Source organism: Drosophila grimshawi, unplaced genomic scaffold, assembly GCF_018153295.1.
Source record: "Drosophila grimshawi isolate 15287-2541.00 unplaced genomic scaffold, ASM1815329v1 contig_1377, whole genome shotgun sequence".
NCBI lineage: Eukaryota > Metazoa > Arthropoda > Insecta > Diptera > Drosophilidae > Drosophila > Drosophila grimshawi.
This window is the reverse complement of record NW_025062900.1, coordinates 25,921,368-25,938,833: the sequence shown is the minus strand read 5'-3', so window position 1 is coordinate 25,938,833 and position 17,466 is coordinate 25,921,368.

Sequence of the window (17,466 nt, the reverse complement as noted above, 5' to 3'; positions counted from 1 at the left end):
AGGACTAGTGGAGCAGGACGACCCACGCAAATTGGCTGAAGGCGGAGGAGAACGTGCACAAGAAGCAAGAGCTGGGAGAGGCTAGCTGCGAGCAAGAGAGGTAGTTGGGACAAAAAGCGCAAACGTCGACATCGAGTGGCGTCCCTGGGCAAGGATTTAAAGCAGCCACCGAGCCAATTAATGGCAACCAGCGCGAAGCGCTAATAGAAGAGGGGCGCCGAGGAGAGGCGTTACGATGCGATGCGGTGCCTAATTAAAACGATGCTGAGGCAAAGAGTTTTCCAATCAATCAGACGCTAGCGCCGTCAGCGTGTGGGAAAATAGAGAAAATTAGGCAATTGGCAAATGAGAATTTTCAGCAGAGGCAACGAATACTTCAAGGGTAAAATATTGCATAATTATAGCTGATAATTGCTGGGCCCCCTGCCTCTTCTCACAGAATCAGTGCTCTCGAGAGGGTTGTTCGGTTGTTCGGCTGCCTTCCCTTGAGACATTGACAACTTGATGTGGTTGTTGTTATTCGCTGTCTTAAAGCCAGCTTGACATGTCTAGCGAGTTAGTCTTTAAAAAATAAAAATGTGGAAAAAAATAATGTGTAAAGTCAGTAAGGCACATGGAGAGTGAACATTTTTGGTGAAAGACATGATTGACAGACTCACTCGCCGGCAGGACTCAGCACGATGGCAAACGGAATTATAACTTAATTGACATATGTATGCTGAACACACTCGTCGAGAATAGCTCTTATGAGAGCTGGCCACCCCTCCCCCTACCCCTACCTATGCTTTTTTCACCCTTTCATAAATGCATTTATAACGATGGCATAAGCACAATATTTGTATGTCTACGACGTACGGGATAATATTTCTTTAAGTAGATACCAACTGACAGCGCAATTAAGGCGAAGTAATTATTTTAAGTAGGGTTACATTTCCCAATACCAGCCATGAGAAGTTCTTCTCAATGCTGCCCTGCATCCGTCAGTCGCCTATAAAGGGACATATGCAGAATTCAAAATATTCCCGTAAGTCCTCATTACTTTTGTTCTATATTACAAAAGTGTATAAGCTTGCCTTTTATTATTTAATAATGAAGGCTTTCAATTTGTTTATTTTTTTGTTGTTTTTTTTTTTTGTATTTATTTACTGTTGGTAATATGAATATGGTCTAATACATTTAATATTGTTCTTTATATTTTACCCAATTGTAAATCTATTTTTAATTGCCAGAACATATCTTTATTATTGTAAAGATGCTTTGCATTTTAATGAGCAGAAGATGATCAGAAGAAATAATTATCAAGATAATTAAATTAAGAGTAGAATTGTGTTACTTTTGTTTTAGTATTAAATTTCAGTAATTAGAATTTTTAACTTAAAAATTAAATGGGAACTGATATTAACAAAACTCTTCAAAATTTAAGTATTTAACATCTCACAATAATCCGGTAGAAAATTCAAATTAAAACTAGAGGGAAAAATCATTAAATCATAAACAATTAGTCGTATATTACTTCCCCTTAATCATGCGCCATTGGCAATTAATTTCAACGCAATTTGCAGACCCCAAGCTGAGCCGGATGAACAAGCTCAAGAGCGAAGGCTTTTCCCAGAAAGAAACATTGGCGCATCCGCTGCTGGCCAAAGACGACCATCTTATGAAAGCACTAAAATTAGGCAAAAGCCTGGCCAGGACCAGGACCAAAACCAGGACCAGGACCATTAAGAACGCACACACGCGACCACACAGCCAGCAAATCTTTTGCACAAACATAATTTTGAAACAGACACAAGACCCACTCCCACAACCTGGAAATCTTGAGAGCAAATTGCTGGCAATCTACGCAAATGGCTTAGAACAACGGGTGGTATTTGAGCGAGACTGCGAGAGTGCGCGAGACAAAGGCAGAGAGAGCGACAGAGAGAGAGCGAGAGAGATAGCTAGCTAGAGTTACAGATTCGACAGGCAGCTACTTACTTGTCGGGCCGCATAATTTTTGCGCGCAGCAAAAACTTTTGCACGGCCGCACTGAACCCACCCAGGACACACAGGATACTCAGGACACCCTCACCCAATGGCGTGCCAGGCATAAATCATCTGAAGAAACGAGCGAAGGCAGAAAACTTGCTACGAAAGTTTACCAGTCCACCAACCACCACCCACCTCCCCCCATACACCTAAAAAAAAAAAAGAGGCAACGGCGGATCTGCAAAATTTGTCTTGGCGTTTGGATTTATGTTTTTGCGACGCTTCTCGAAACAAACACACACACACACACACAGGCACACACTCGCACACACTCTAGGAAGAAGGTAAATTCAGGAAATGCTGTCTTCGCAAAACAAAGCGCAAGTACGAAAAAAAAAGAAATGATACGAAAAGAAACGAAATACGAGAAACGGAGAATACAAGCCTACAACTTGGCGGCCATGATTTATGGCAAAGGTAGCAAAAGTTCCTGGCGAACTGGAGAGAGGTGTTGAACTTTAAAAAGTTTGCTTCTTACTGGTTTCCCAGGATTTGCATTTGAACACGCCAACAGCGAGGTAGATGCTGGACGAGGGAGCGGAGGCGAGCAGGAAGCGCTCTGTGGGGGCCTCTAGATAAGATATATACATATTTAAATGTATATATATACTATATATACATATATATATGTTCATTTGTAAACGTATTTGTAAGTACGCATTTTGTTCGGCAGAGTTTCGAGTTGTTTCCTGTTTTGTTTAGCCGAATTTGTCATATTTTGTCGGAGGCCTTTCAAGCAAAGGCCAAGTGGCGCATTTTGTTTGTTATGTTCTTTAAATTTGTCTTTTCGGTGTTGTTTAGTCTGGCAGTGGGAGATGAGCCCCAAAACTGAGTTGTTTGCGGGGCTTCTCTTAGATTAACGTATATTAAAATTACGTTTATGGTAGGGTTGAATTTTAAATAAATACCTGTTTGAACAAGCTGTGAATACATATACAAACTTTGATCTTAATTAATTGAATTATATTTTATCTTGTTTCTACAATAGTTATTTGTTCCCTTTTAATATTTTTACTTGAAAGCTCTTTCACTGCACTGTTTTTTTAAGTTTTTCCAATTCAATTATTTTCCAATTCACTTTGGTATAAATTAAAGCCTGGTAACGTCAAACGGTTTTTAAATATTGCAAAGGAAAGATTTCATTAAATCAAAAATTCAATTTCTTTGAAATATTAAGATTCAATCAATTCCATTTTTTAAATAGTATATTATTAAAAAAACACTCAAGGCATCTTCAGAATCTTTTGAGTATCCAGAACCGCATTTAAGAAATCTTAAAATTTCAATTCTGTTTCAAGCAGCTAATGTAATAAAAAGTATCATTTCAATTTCTCTTTTATTCACATTTGCAGAGCTTTTCGTCTCTATATCATTAATTCCATATTTCTTATGAAAATTGCAATTAACAAATCTAAAAATAATAACTTTGAAATTCAAAATTATGCGATTGAGGGGTCGTCTACACAATGCTGCGCAGAAACTCAATCAAATTTAAGCTTATTATAATTTTCCAATTCAAAAATGTAAAGAAACAGCACAATAAAATGAATAACAGAAGCATCGACAACCACAGGATTTAAAAAAAGAAGAAGAAAAAATCGAAGGACAAATGAAAATCAGGACGGCAGAAAAAAAGCCAAAACTGAAACATGGTCAGAGCTTGGCATCAGTGAGAAGTAGCCTAGAAGCAACAACATGGCCGAATCCGCGAAATGCGCGAGGCGACAACAACTTCAAGAAGGAGAACTGCCAGGCGACAGGCAAAACAGATGATGCCAAAGTTTTTCTGGGAGTTGGGGTTATCGAACTGCGCGCATGGCCAACATGGACCTGCGATGGGAGATGGAATGTCGTGTGCGTCCGCCATTTTGTGTACAGACTGCGACATTTGCCCGCATACGCACACAGCAACAACAGCAACAGCACACACACACACACACATACTCATAAAATATGCGGAAGCTCAAAGTATGATGCGGAAGTCTGTATGACTGCGATTGCTAATGGATGTCGGCTCGGAGGATGATGAGAAAAGGGATGGGGATGAGGGGGAGAATGAGGATGTCGCTGACGATGACGATGACTGAGCTAAAGGCCACCGATGAACGGGCCTGGGCAGCAGCAGCTTGTACGGTCGAATGCATTTCAAATTTTCGAGTGGATGAAGGAGTATGCGAGGTAGACGTGGTTGTTGTCGTCGTCGCCATGTGGAGAGCTGTAAAAAATCGGGGCTTTTAGCCACGCGCTGCAAGTTTCGGCATCGAGTCCAGCGGTGTACGAAGTTAGATAAACGGATTAAGTGGCAACAATGTCACACCACAAGCAGCGTGAGAGAGAAATACATAGAGATAGGAAAGGACACACAGAGAGAGAGAGAGAGAGAGAGCGAACGAGATGGCCGCAGTCTCCCCAAATGTGGTGGGATATAGCACATGGCTCCGCCTTTTCATTCGCTTTTGGGCAGCTCAAAAAAAAAAACAAGTAACAATGATAGGAGCAGTCAACTGGCCATAAACAACAAATCGATATGCCATTGAAGTCGACCAATATTAACGATTCTCCAACCGGAGACCTCAAATCTCAATGGGAAATAAACGTAACGATTTGCAACGATAACGATTGATTAAGATCGAACTATATTTCATTATTTTATATAAAGCTAGGTGTTATATAAAGCTTAGAATATAAGGCCAAAAAATGTAAGCGAACTTACATTAAAAAGCAATATAAGCATAGGTCTTCCATTCCATTATTTATTCTTTATATTAATTACTTTTTTACTTTGATATCAAAGGTATCATAGTAGTATAAAATCATGTTGCAGTCACAAAATTTGATTGGTAGCTTGTTGGCGATGTCCTTCACAGATTGGCATATGCCAAGCCCGCATCTACCGCCCCTCACTATATCTTCCGCAGTTTTTGAGTTAGAGCCATCAAATTTGGTAGGTATATTACTGGTAGTTGTATTATCGTAGTCGCCTTTAAAAACCGATACAAAATTTTTATGGCCACACCCACACGCCTATGATCGATAAAAGCTCATATCTCCCACAATTTTAAAGATAGAGTCACCAAACGTGGAAGGTAACTTGCTGGTAACCTCCTTAAAAGATCAACATATACATTTTCAGACCACGCTGTTGTAAGCTAGAGTCACAAAATTTTTAAAGTATGTTACTTGTAACTTGATCGATAAAAAATGTTGATGGCCACGCCCACTCCGCCTCCCAAACCGATTAAAAAATCATTTTCTTTTATTATTTACATTTGATTATTTTATAAATATAAAATAAAATTTGACCAACTTATTACAATTTATTAACTGTGTTTAAGATATGCAAATTTTACTTAGTAAGCAGATTATATATTTCAGTTGATTGAGAGAATTTTGTTGAGGTTGTTATGATTTTTGGGCATACTTACTAAGCCCCAAAAAGTAATTCGCATTACAATTTGGTAGGTAGGAATTTTACCTGGTCTTCAAAAAGAAGCAGATGGATGCAAAAGGATGGCATGGCATGGCTTGGTAATGCGTTGTCCTTCTGCGTTTAATCAAACACACTTCCGTTGCAAACGGCTTGAATCGCTTCAATCAAACAACAACCACAAATATTTCAAGTGAGGCAGGTTGGATGGATGGCTGGCAAGTGCAGAAGTGGCAGGAGAAGCATCACCATCAGCATCAGCATCAGCATCGGCAGCAAAGACAAAACTCCTCAACAAGAAAATACCTCGACGATGATGATGAACCCTTCGCCAGCCACTCGAATGCACACGACCATCGAGAGAGCACTGAGTCAAATAGGGAGAGTGAGAGGAAGAGACAGAGACGGAGAGAGGGATCGAGAAAGGGGGGAGCGGAAGGAATGCAGGAGCACTGTTCTCTATGATGCTTGAGGCAGTGAGGCGCACCAGCTCACCATTGTTTCCCAACGAGACGACCGCTGCAAAAAAGTGGGTGAAAAAAATTGTATAACCAGCAAAAAAGAATTCCAAAATGCCGATTGCCACTACACGAGCTGGTTAGGATTCTCAGGCAGTCTTTTGGCAGCCACTTGAGCAGCACGTACAAATATTTCATAAATTACGCGCCTAATTAAAAGGGGACCGCACCTCCAAATAAAAAATATTCAAAAACAAAAACAGAAATAAAACTGAAAACCAACTCATTGAACTCAGCCAACTTGAGTGTCTGACCAGACCGAGTTGCACAGCCCGAACCCTTACCCATCCCTAAGTGGCATACAGACGTCGCTCTCCTACTTTATTGCTACACTTATTAGCCCCCACACACCCCAACAACGCACACAAACACACAGTGCAACCCTTTGGCCGATTCTTGCGCCACTCAATTATTGGAGCCTTTTGGCCAACGCGCTGATTTATTGCAGTCAATGCTGCCGTCGCCGTTGGCCAGTTTTACATGGGGTCTGGTAACGGGTGGGGTCTAGACGAGTTATTGGCATGCTCTTTTTTCATTGTATATGTATGTATGTGTGTGTGAGCTTTAATGGGCATCGCTGTTCATTTGCATTTGGTGGCTGTTGGCTCTAGAGCTTATTGGTGGTTGACCAACGCAGTCCAAAATGGGGGCGCAATTTCAAGTGTAATTTTTCTTTTGTACAATGGTCATATTGCTGACCAGTCGATAAAGTTAAAAGCAACAAGCAGCATTACTTTAATATGAAGACTATCATTTGTGCTGTATTAAGGGCTAATAGCAGATAAGTCAGTAGAAAATTAAATGTTTATGTTTAGAATACAACAAATTATTAATTCATAATATGTGTATAAATTAAGAAACTTATATCTATTTTTGAGTGAATACAGGTATCAAGCTTCTACTTTTTAACTTAACTCTAAAAAATACTTGTAAATACTCGGCAATATTCGAATTAAATGTTTGTCGTGCAGACTAAAAATAATTGTTAATAATATCGTTGTAATTAACCAAATATTAATATTTCTTGCAATATCCTGTTAGTGTATTTTTCCAGCATATTTAAATTATCCTGTAAGGGTTAAAACATAAAATTAAAAATGATTTAAGAACTTTTGAAACGGTTTTCAAACACCTTAAAATAAGTAAATATTTAACTGTTTATTACACCGATTATTAATGTTAATGAAACGATTTCTAGTATTTCCCTTTCAGCAAATATGTATATTCCATTAAACAACGTTATTGAATATGCCTGATATTTTGGGTAGCCTTTTGACAAGCCAATTTCCCAGTAAAGTTATGCAAAATCCCAATAATAAACTACCTGCTAAGTACACACACACTCAGGACTCGCATAAGGGTGGGGCTTAAGTAGAAAAATAATACAACAAGTTAATTTCTTACGAAAATAAGCAAATGCGGGCATAATTGAATTTGTTAGCAACATGTGAGAGGACTCTGACTGCAAGCGCAGTCCAATCGCAATCGCAAAGGCAAACGCAATTCCAATCCCAAATGCCCAGGCCCAAAATACCACTTTATATAATACTGTTGACATATGTTAATCAGGCGCACGCACACGCGCCGCATACAGGAGCTGGAGGCGGAGATAGAAATGGAGTTGGTGAAGGGTACGAAGGCGATTCTGGGCAAGGATCATCTGCGAAACGTGTGGGCGATGAGCATAATGATTGGGAATGATGAGGCCTTGGCTTGGCTTGTGGGTTCGCCGGGGTTTTCGGAGCGGGTCAATGGAATTAATTCGAATTCAATCCGCAAGGCAGTTGCCAGTTGGCAATGCGACAAAGTAAAAAGCCTATTTGCAGACACAGACAACCACGGAAACAATCTGATTGGAATAAAAGCTTGCCTCGACAGAGAGTGCGTTGGTGTGGGGAGGGGAGACGACGAGTTTTGAAACAAGGGTTGGCAGATAATTTAATTTCAGCTTCGCATGAGCGATGAGATAGATGTTCAGTGTTCGAATCTCACTTTTGGGGGTTGGCCGACTCAACTCCCACTGACAGCGAGCATATTGCTGCAATCAACTAATCTTCGCGCTCAGCTCACCCCTCGATGCTCGATTCTAGCTGCTCGCTTCACTGATAAATAGATATAGATAGGCATATAGATAGTTGTCTGTCTTAACAGCACTCAATTGCAGCACTCTGCTGTTTGTGCTGCTCGATCCAAATGTGATCTGCAACTGATGTGTTTACCCAAGCGCCAGCGAAAAACGGAGGAAAAAAAGTTTTTCAAACAGTTTGTTAAGTACCACATAGTTGGCTGCTCGCATCCATTTGGTCATTTGGTCATTTGCCAAAAAGTTTTTACCCACTTTGCTTTTTGTGCATTCTTCGCGTAATTTGTCTGACAGTTGTTGGCCTCTTTCGCAATTAAACGCATTTGCGTTGCAGCCTGGCCCCAAATATATATAAAAAAAATATTTAAATATATATATATACGAGTATATTTATATATATTATATTTATATATAACGTATACCCATATTCGACCCGAATACGATTCGTATATTGTATGCCTCACCATTTGAGAGACGCGACGACGCCTTTCCTGACTGACTGCCTTCTGCCGCCAGTTGTCTGTTGCCTGGCGCGCTTTTAAAACTGCTTCCTGTGCGCTAAATGGCGTTTTTGTGTTCGCATTTTCTTCGTCGCCAGCGATGACGCCGCTGGGGTCAGCCTGAATGTACCCTAGACTAGCCATGGTTCTGAGGAGTATACACATCAAAATAATAGGATAATAATTTTGATTCTCATTCTATTGCTATTATTGCAAAGGAAAAACAAATTGGTAAATAAATTTCTTAAATAAATTTGATTTTTTAAATAGTAGCTGTACATGAAATAGTAGTTACATGGAGTGAAGTATCTATAACAAAGATCGAAATAAATATTTTGATTTCCGCTTTATTATTATTACATTATTAAATAAATTTTGTTGTTATTTTTTTAATAATAGCTGTATAAGATTCAAATGAAATTAAATTTTGTAAATTATATTTAATTTAATTTGTCATTTTTGAATTCAGTCTTTTAAGACCATAAAATAATTGGTATCATATAATTATTTTTCTGTTGCACCAGTTAATGTAAGTCATATTGTATCGCTTAGAGAGTATCTCATAGTTGATATCACAACTATTGCATCTTGATTCACCAGACCATATTTTATGGCTATGTATCAGCGAAAATGGCGACATTAAATGAGCAAAAGTTTTTATATCATTTATTTTGCTCCTCTCTTTTTGTGTTGCATTACTGTGCACTAAAAGAAAAAATACAAATATGTAACTAATCAGTAAGGTGAATGAAAAAAGTAAATACCTCTAATGATTTGCTCAAATGTTTAAGAGGAATTCATTGACATTTATAAGAAAATTTAGAAAATCTTTTAAATAAATAAATAGAATTAAAAATATATTTTATTTTCCTTACTAATATATTAAATCATACAAAACTATATTCAAAACTGAATCAAACTAATTAGAAGACACTCGAAAGTATTGCAGAATAAATTGCTAGTTTTAAATATTAGATTTCTTATTAAATATTAATTGGCAATTAATATTAGCTCAAGGAACTATAGTTTTTTGTCAGTGCATATCTTGAAAACATGCGATGCATTTCTTAAACAATTAAAAACTTTTCGCGACTACCTACAAAGTTGCCAATTTGGATAACCTCCAAACCAGAGGCGAGCGAATGAAAAAGAGACACTGTTAAATGGCTAAGCGTACGAAAGAGATGAAGGCAGAAGTAAGGCTGGGCACAAGGACGACTGCGACGACAATGGCATGAAGCACACACACACTGAAGCAAAGAAAAACTTTGGCGCAGAGCAGTCAAAACCAATTTGGAGAATTTAATTAAAATTGCAAAACTTTGGCAACTGATTAAATTTTCGAACAAGAACAACACAAGCTGGAGGCCCAGGTAAAAGCTTAAAACAACCAAAACGAGTGAACACAGCAACTCTACCCTACTCCCCCTCCCGACCCCATACCCTCCCCAAGCAAACGACAAGTTTAAATTTTTAAACAAACCAAAAGGCAACGTGAAAAAATTTACATTCGCTTTCGTTTGCACTGAACGTCAAAAATGCAAAAAAAAATAAAATAAAATAAATAAGAAATGAAAATATAAAAAATTTAAATCCCAAACGAAGCTGGGGGCCGGTTTGCTCAGCGGGACGGGGATTGGATTTAAGCCAGCAGCAGCAACGGGGCCAAACCTGCCGTCCAACCGAACAACCAACCGCTGCCTGCCTGCTGATGCTTGTGGATGACGTTGTTGATGGCTGCCATCCTCATCATAATCATTCCCATACTCATCAGCATCAGCATCATCATCATCATTATCATCATCATCTTCAACATCCAGAGCAGCCGAGGACTGCTAAAGTTTCCCCAATTTAATTTCACCATTCTCCCGAGTGTGCGTTGAACTAACGAATGGAACGAACCAAAGAGAGCCCAACTTGGGCCAAGGGGTGGGCAGCAGGTTGCTCCATGGAGCATGGCTTGCCAGCTAGCACAGACATTTGCCAACGCGCAGCAATCACGTAGACGCAGACGAGCGTCCTGCCCGCCCCTCTCCACCAGCCTCCACTCCCCTACCTATCCTCCTACCACAAAAATATTCGAGGGTTTGGCACTGATAGGGAAAAATGGTCGCTGCGAGTGCTTTGGAGCATTGAAGAGGCGACACTGGGTATGGGGAGCTGCTTTCGAAATAATGGCCGCCCAGCGCGTCGGCTCTGTTATTTTAATGAAAATTGGAAAGTGCCGGCAAATGCTGCAACCCCCTCCTGCCAACCTTCCTAAAAACCATCTTGACCATATCGCCTGCCAAGCGCATTAATTTTAAGATGTTCTCTTGATGGACTTGAATTTGGTTAGGAATTCTGAATTTTGTGTGTAGTTTAACCGACCCATAATTTGAAAATCTTTTATGGCTTTTTTTTAAACAACAGCTCTATATATTTGAGATAACTAACTGGATTATAAAGAAAAAGTATCAATCATGAAATGTGGAATCTATTATTAAAATTATTTAAATCAACTGCTTTCTTTGAGGCTCAAACAAAATACCATATCTAAATAAATATGTTAGTTATTGAATAATTGTAATATTTAAATGATTAAATGCGGTTGGTTAACGGGCGAGAATCAAGTATGCAATAAATATTATTTGAATTTTTAAAATTTAATATTATTTTTCATACCTAATTAATTAAATTATAAGCTACATGTAAAACCAATCATATAGAAAATAGTATATTAAAATATCTACGATACATATAAACTTTAATATACTTAATCTCGTTTACTCTTTAGAGACACTCGCAATTCGTTGTCTGCTACAGACTGAAACTCAAGCCTCCATTTTCACTGACTGTTGGATTAGCCCCCACTAATTAGCGACCATAAAACGCACATAAATCGACGCTAGCCAATAAATTATAAATTATAATTTATCCAACGAACCGCAGACAGAGCAACAGTTACAACCAATTTTCAGTCGAGTGCGCAGGCTCAGACTTGAAGGCGGATGCATAAAACAGTGCGATGACTTCCGGTATTAACTAATTTATATATATACATACATATATATATATATATATGTATATGTGTGTATGTGTTCGTATATATTTTCATCTCCATTTTAGCGCTACTTTAAAGGGATCAGCTAGCAGCGAGTAGAAGCAGCCCAAGGTTGTGCGCTCTGTGCAAAAATGCCTTCCGTTGCGAACCCAACCCAAAGCCGGGCCATGAGTGGGCACTAATCCCTAGCACTCATGATGCCGTTGGCAAATACTTTGCACCGCCGACTGCGCGACGAATTGGAAGCAATCCGCTGTCTGTCTGCACAAACCGAGGTTGTGGATGGGGATGCTTGTGGGGGTGTTGTCGCAAGTGGAGTGCATGGGCGTTGCTCTTGCTGGCTGGGGGTTGCTTTTTTTTTTTGATACGAGCAAAAACTTAAACAAAGTATCAGGCAATGCAGCCAAGCGCAAATCAAGCCAAGCCCATCTCCAAACTCACCCATCGCCCTCTCAACAGCGTTAGCTCCTGTCGAGCACTCGTCTCGCTGCTCCGTGCTCACCGGGCGCGCCTAAGCGTAAGTCAGTCTCCTTCAGTCAGGGTAGTCAGTCTCTGAGCCAAGTTCCTGTCAAGTGGTCCGACTGACTACTCCACTTAACTGACAAGACAAACGCCACATAATTTCAGGTTCAAAGCAGATATGGCTCTACAAACCAGACTCCACGTACTCAATAAACTTAAAAATTATCAAACATATGATATGTATATATATTTATAATTAATATATTACGATAACTTCTTTAAATTCAAATTAAGAAATATATTTAAAAAATGTATAAGTAGGCATATTGTATTAGAACGCCATTGGAGAAAAATATGTTTAATTTGGTGATGAGTAAGTCATTTAATAGTTATTACCCACCACTTATTTCTCATATTAATTAGGACAATATTAAAATAAAAATTAATTAAATTAAAAATTTAAAAAATGTTGATTATAGGATTTAAAATTGATTGAAATTTTAGTTTAACGAAAAATGTAAGCATCTAAGTACCATTAAATTTATAATAAATTGAATATAAGTAAACTTTCATTCATTTAATTTGGTACACTTAACTTTAAGTATAAAACCTCTACTTTTGATTATATTATTTAAACTACTTTCAACTCATCCAATATCAAAATATTGTGCCTTGTCAAAAATACATTGCCAAAAGTCTTGCCACGCAATCTTTAGTAATGCACAATTCAAGACGCCTTAAAGACTACTTGTTGGCGCCTTACGACTCATTGAATGGAAAAATTATAGTCAACTAATCAAAAGACGCTTAAGACGTTTCTTTCAATGACTTCCAGATGATTTTACCGAACAATTGGCAGGTGTTTGCGCTTGTTTTACCAACAATTTTCGTATCCAATGAGCCAGTCCAAGAAGTGCCAGAAAAACTCCGGGTAGTCTCCCTCGCCTCCCTCCACTCCCATTCCACCACCAACAGCCACAACTCTAATAGCCATGCAAATGTTTTCCACTTGGAAAAGTCACTTTTGCTGTTGTTATTTGTGTTTGGCGTTTGTTTTGTTTGTGGGCGCAAGTGCGAACATTTTTTGTTGCATAATATTTCTATATTTTAATACCCTGTATTCAAAGTAAGTGAAAATATTTAATAAATCTGTGAAAATATATGTAATCTTAAAATGAGATATTTTTAATGTGAAATGAGCTTCTTGCTTAAATTTATTTTTTATGTAATAAATAATAACATATATATATTCGAAAAGTTCAACTCACAGGATCTCTCCTAGTCGAATACTCTCGACTAGTGTCCTGTATTTATGTGGATTACTTCTTCTCTCTTTTTTTGGCAATTTTTTATGCGTGTTGTAGGAGCAACTTTTCAGGCAGCATTTAGCAAAGTTTTCGGTTTACATGTGAATCGACTGCATATGGCGAGGAAAATGCTTCGAGTTTTGCTTTCCGAGGCTACATATAAAGTTACATGGGCAGTGACAGTGAAGAGCAAATAATATTTGTCACAGCCCTCGTTTTTAGAGCACTCAAAACCAAAACTAACACAATGACATTAAACTTCTTCCTCACACATTCGATGGGTTTTTATTTCCACAATTCAAACACTTTGCGGCTTTTAAAATGTTTGTTTGCTTAAAGTTGTGCGAGCATAAAATGTATATAAAACTAAATAAACACTCTACCAGATCATGACCAAGGGCACGCCATCAAATCAGGTCGCAAAACCCATTAAAAAGAACCAAAAAAATATCAAAATAAAATAAAATAAAAAGGTAAAACGAAACTTAAGTGTTTGACAGCGTACCCAACCAGTTTTATTTATTTATTTTCATTTTATGTTTTTGAATGAACGAGTACTGTGCCAATTCATTAGAAAAGAAAAACAATCTCTCCTGACTGATCGAATGAATGACTGAATGAGTGACTGAACAACTGAGGAAAATTACGAAAACTATTGTATGAAGCTTCGAAATTATTTTATTAGACTTTTGAATATTTTCAAAAGAAATATTATATATTTTGAATTCCACTACGTGCAAAACAAGGGATTACGCAATATATATATATAAATATATATATATATTGGATATAAACTTGATTTAAAGATCTCAATACAACATTTATTTATGGTCTTCACATAAGGTCTCAAAATATGTTGAAACGAGTTGTTTTAAACCTTAACGTTTTTACAGACTTTAAGCATAAAATCATTACATATTATAAAGAAAAACACAAGACCCGAGCAAAGCCGGTTTTAGTTTCTTATTTTCAATAAAATCTTATAGAAATACCAAAAGAGAGACTTACAAATAGCAGGAAACAATAACAAGTAGCAAACAAAGCAAAACAAAATAAAAATACTCGTAATAATAACAAACAGAGTTTGACTTTTAGTCAGAGACCTGCTGCTTGCTACCACAAAACTCGATTCCATTGAAAAATGTCGAAGAAACGAGCAGCCAGAACGAAGGACAATCACGGCAACAACAACAAGAAGAGGACAGGCAACAATAAGAATGACGAATGACGTTTATTTTTTCTCTTTACCTTTCTTAATGTCATTGACAGCTTTCTGGAACATTTTTGCACTCACTTGAAGGATTTTTTGAGGCGGGAGAGGACAACTATCATAAATTATGCCAATGTCATGTGAAATGCGCAATCATTCGATTTGAGCTGTGCAGTTGAAATTTTTGTGTGACTTGGATGAAATTTTATGCCTATATTTATTTTATATGTATATATATATATAAATATATTTATATATATATTATGTATAGAAATATATTTGAACCCTGCTGGCAGTTAAGCGCCTGATTCTGGGGGTTGTTGACAATGTCCCAAGGTCTGTCAGTTTTTCAGTTCGTCAGCCAGCTCGACGTTAGCAGCGCTCGGCGGTGTAGTCTAAGAACAAAAGGCATTTCCGGTGACGTTTAAATGCGTGGCATGTCAACGCGTTGGCAGCTCCTGGCAGACAACCGCATCCTGGCGAGCACCCGTGTCCTCCTGCAGGAAGCACTGAGCAGCGCGCAAGACCCCAGCGGCGTGATTGAGCAACAGCAACTAAAAGAGGGCGTCCAGTGAAGCCAACATAACTTACATACAATTTATGCAGATTTTTCATTACCAGACTTTTTTATATTAAATTAAAAGTAGATACATTCCTTAAGTATGCAAAAGATTTGATGGAATATTAGATAGATTATTTGGAACATTCCATCCTTATTTAATGTTCAACCATCTTTGATAATGATTACTAGCAATCTAATTTTACTATTTGGTGACTTTGACTTGAATATTGTGGGATATCTGTAAATCACTTATATATGTATAGCTTACTTGTTTGATTTATTATTCCGGCTGTTAGTTTGGCAATGCACAACGATTGTAGTACTTTGCCTGATGCAGATATATACGAGTACATGTGTACATTCAAACAGTAGGCTAATATTTCCAATATACCAATTTTTCCTCTGGGATAAGAGAAAAAATTACAAAGAAACTAATTTATGCGATTAATTTTCTGTCTGACAATAAATTAACAATAATTCAAAAATAAAGCGCGAAAGATGGTCACAGTCAAAGAACATGATTAAAATATTTTTCCAATTTTGTTATTAAATCATAATCATCACAAATTAAATTTAAATTAAACTCAACTAACTAATTTTGTAATATTTTTTTAACATATAATTCATAAGCTTATACATACACATAGTATATAGTCAAATCTAACCAAGCAAATATTGTTATTTATTAATAAACCAAAACTGGAGGCAGTTAAAGACACTCACATTTGACCCCACACTAGAGAGCATTATCGCATGAATCGAACCAAAATTCCCAGTTCAATCAAGCAAGAAACGCGCAAGTCTATCAACTTATTAATTTTATGAAGTGCTGCAAGGACTACGACAGAAGCAATAGCAGCAACAGCAGCATCAACGCTGACAGCACATCAATGTCTTCCAATTCAAGCAACAACAATGGGCGATTGTGCCACTCCCACCCACTCCACTCCCAACTACGCCCTGTTGCGGATGTTGATGACGACAAGTTCGACTACTGTCGACTACACATCATCACGTATGATTACGCACATTGTTCGTGCGCAGCGCCAAATGCTGTCGAAAAATTAAAATTCAGAGACCCTTCTACTTAACTTACCTTAGCCGCTGCATGTTACGCAGCCAACAGGGAGAGACTAACAAAAAATAAATACAAATATGAATACTCGACAGGCAGATACCCTGTACACAGCTTCAATTCGCTCTACAAATTCTAATTCCAGGACCTGGACATAGTTTCTTAATTGACTTAAACGCTTATTGACAAATCTACATTATACATTTGTATTTAACCTGTTATATATTTGTAGATTCCTTTGTTGTTGAAAAAAACTTAAGGTATTCTTACTTTAAATTAGAAACAATCTTAGTTTAAGAATATTTTCTCAGACGATTATTTACATATATATAAAAAACATAAACTAAATATAATAAAAATGATTAATTGTAAAAAACATATTCTGAAAGAATTAAACATCAACAAATTTTCAGAATGCCAGAATTTACAAATTGAATTTAATTAAAATTAAGACAGTTTGTCTCATTTTTAGAATTTCACAATTTAGAATATTTCGTGAATTTTTATTCAGGGTGCTGACAGACCTATATTGGATCAAGTCTTTGTCTTGATCAAGAGTGATTACAATTTTTACATATGCCCAACTTAAGGATACACTTTTGGGCCTATTTCATGTGTAGAGGGTATTAAAAGGAAGAGGAGAATAGAAAAAATCGGGCAAAACAACGACGTGATTGCATTACACAATCAAAACAGGCACAAGGGTTGATGCTGCCGCTGCCGCTACTGCTGCCGTTGCTGCTGCTGGGCCAACCCGGGAAAAATCAAAGTTCGGGCACTAAAGTAATAGACCGAAGCGACCTGCTGCTGTTACAGTGGAACGTGTGCGTGGGCGTTGCAATTGCTACGCCCCATCATCAGAATCCAATCAAATTAACAACAACAGGCCACAGCAGCAGCAGCAACTACAACAAGCAACTGAAATTCAAACTCGCACCGCTCAACTCCACCCAATCACCGCCCTCACTCTCCTGGCACGTTAATTTCAATTTGATTTCCGTGCCACCGCCAACCCCCTCCAGCTCAGCCCGCCCACAACTGCCTCAATGAGCAACGTCTGAGCAACAATTATACGGCAACTTCATTAGGTCAACATGCGGCAGGATCGGCGTATGTGAGAGGGGGATAAAGAGAGGAAGTTCTCGTCATAGTCGGATATGTGGTTCGGGCATTTCATGTGGCTTCAAGGGCGGCGCACAGGGCAGATTAATCAGGGTAAAACTATTAATTAAATACCAATTCATTTCCGCA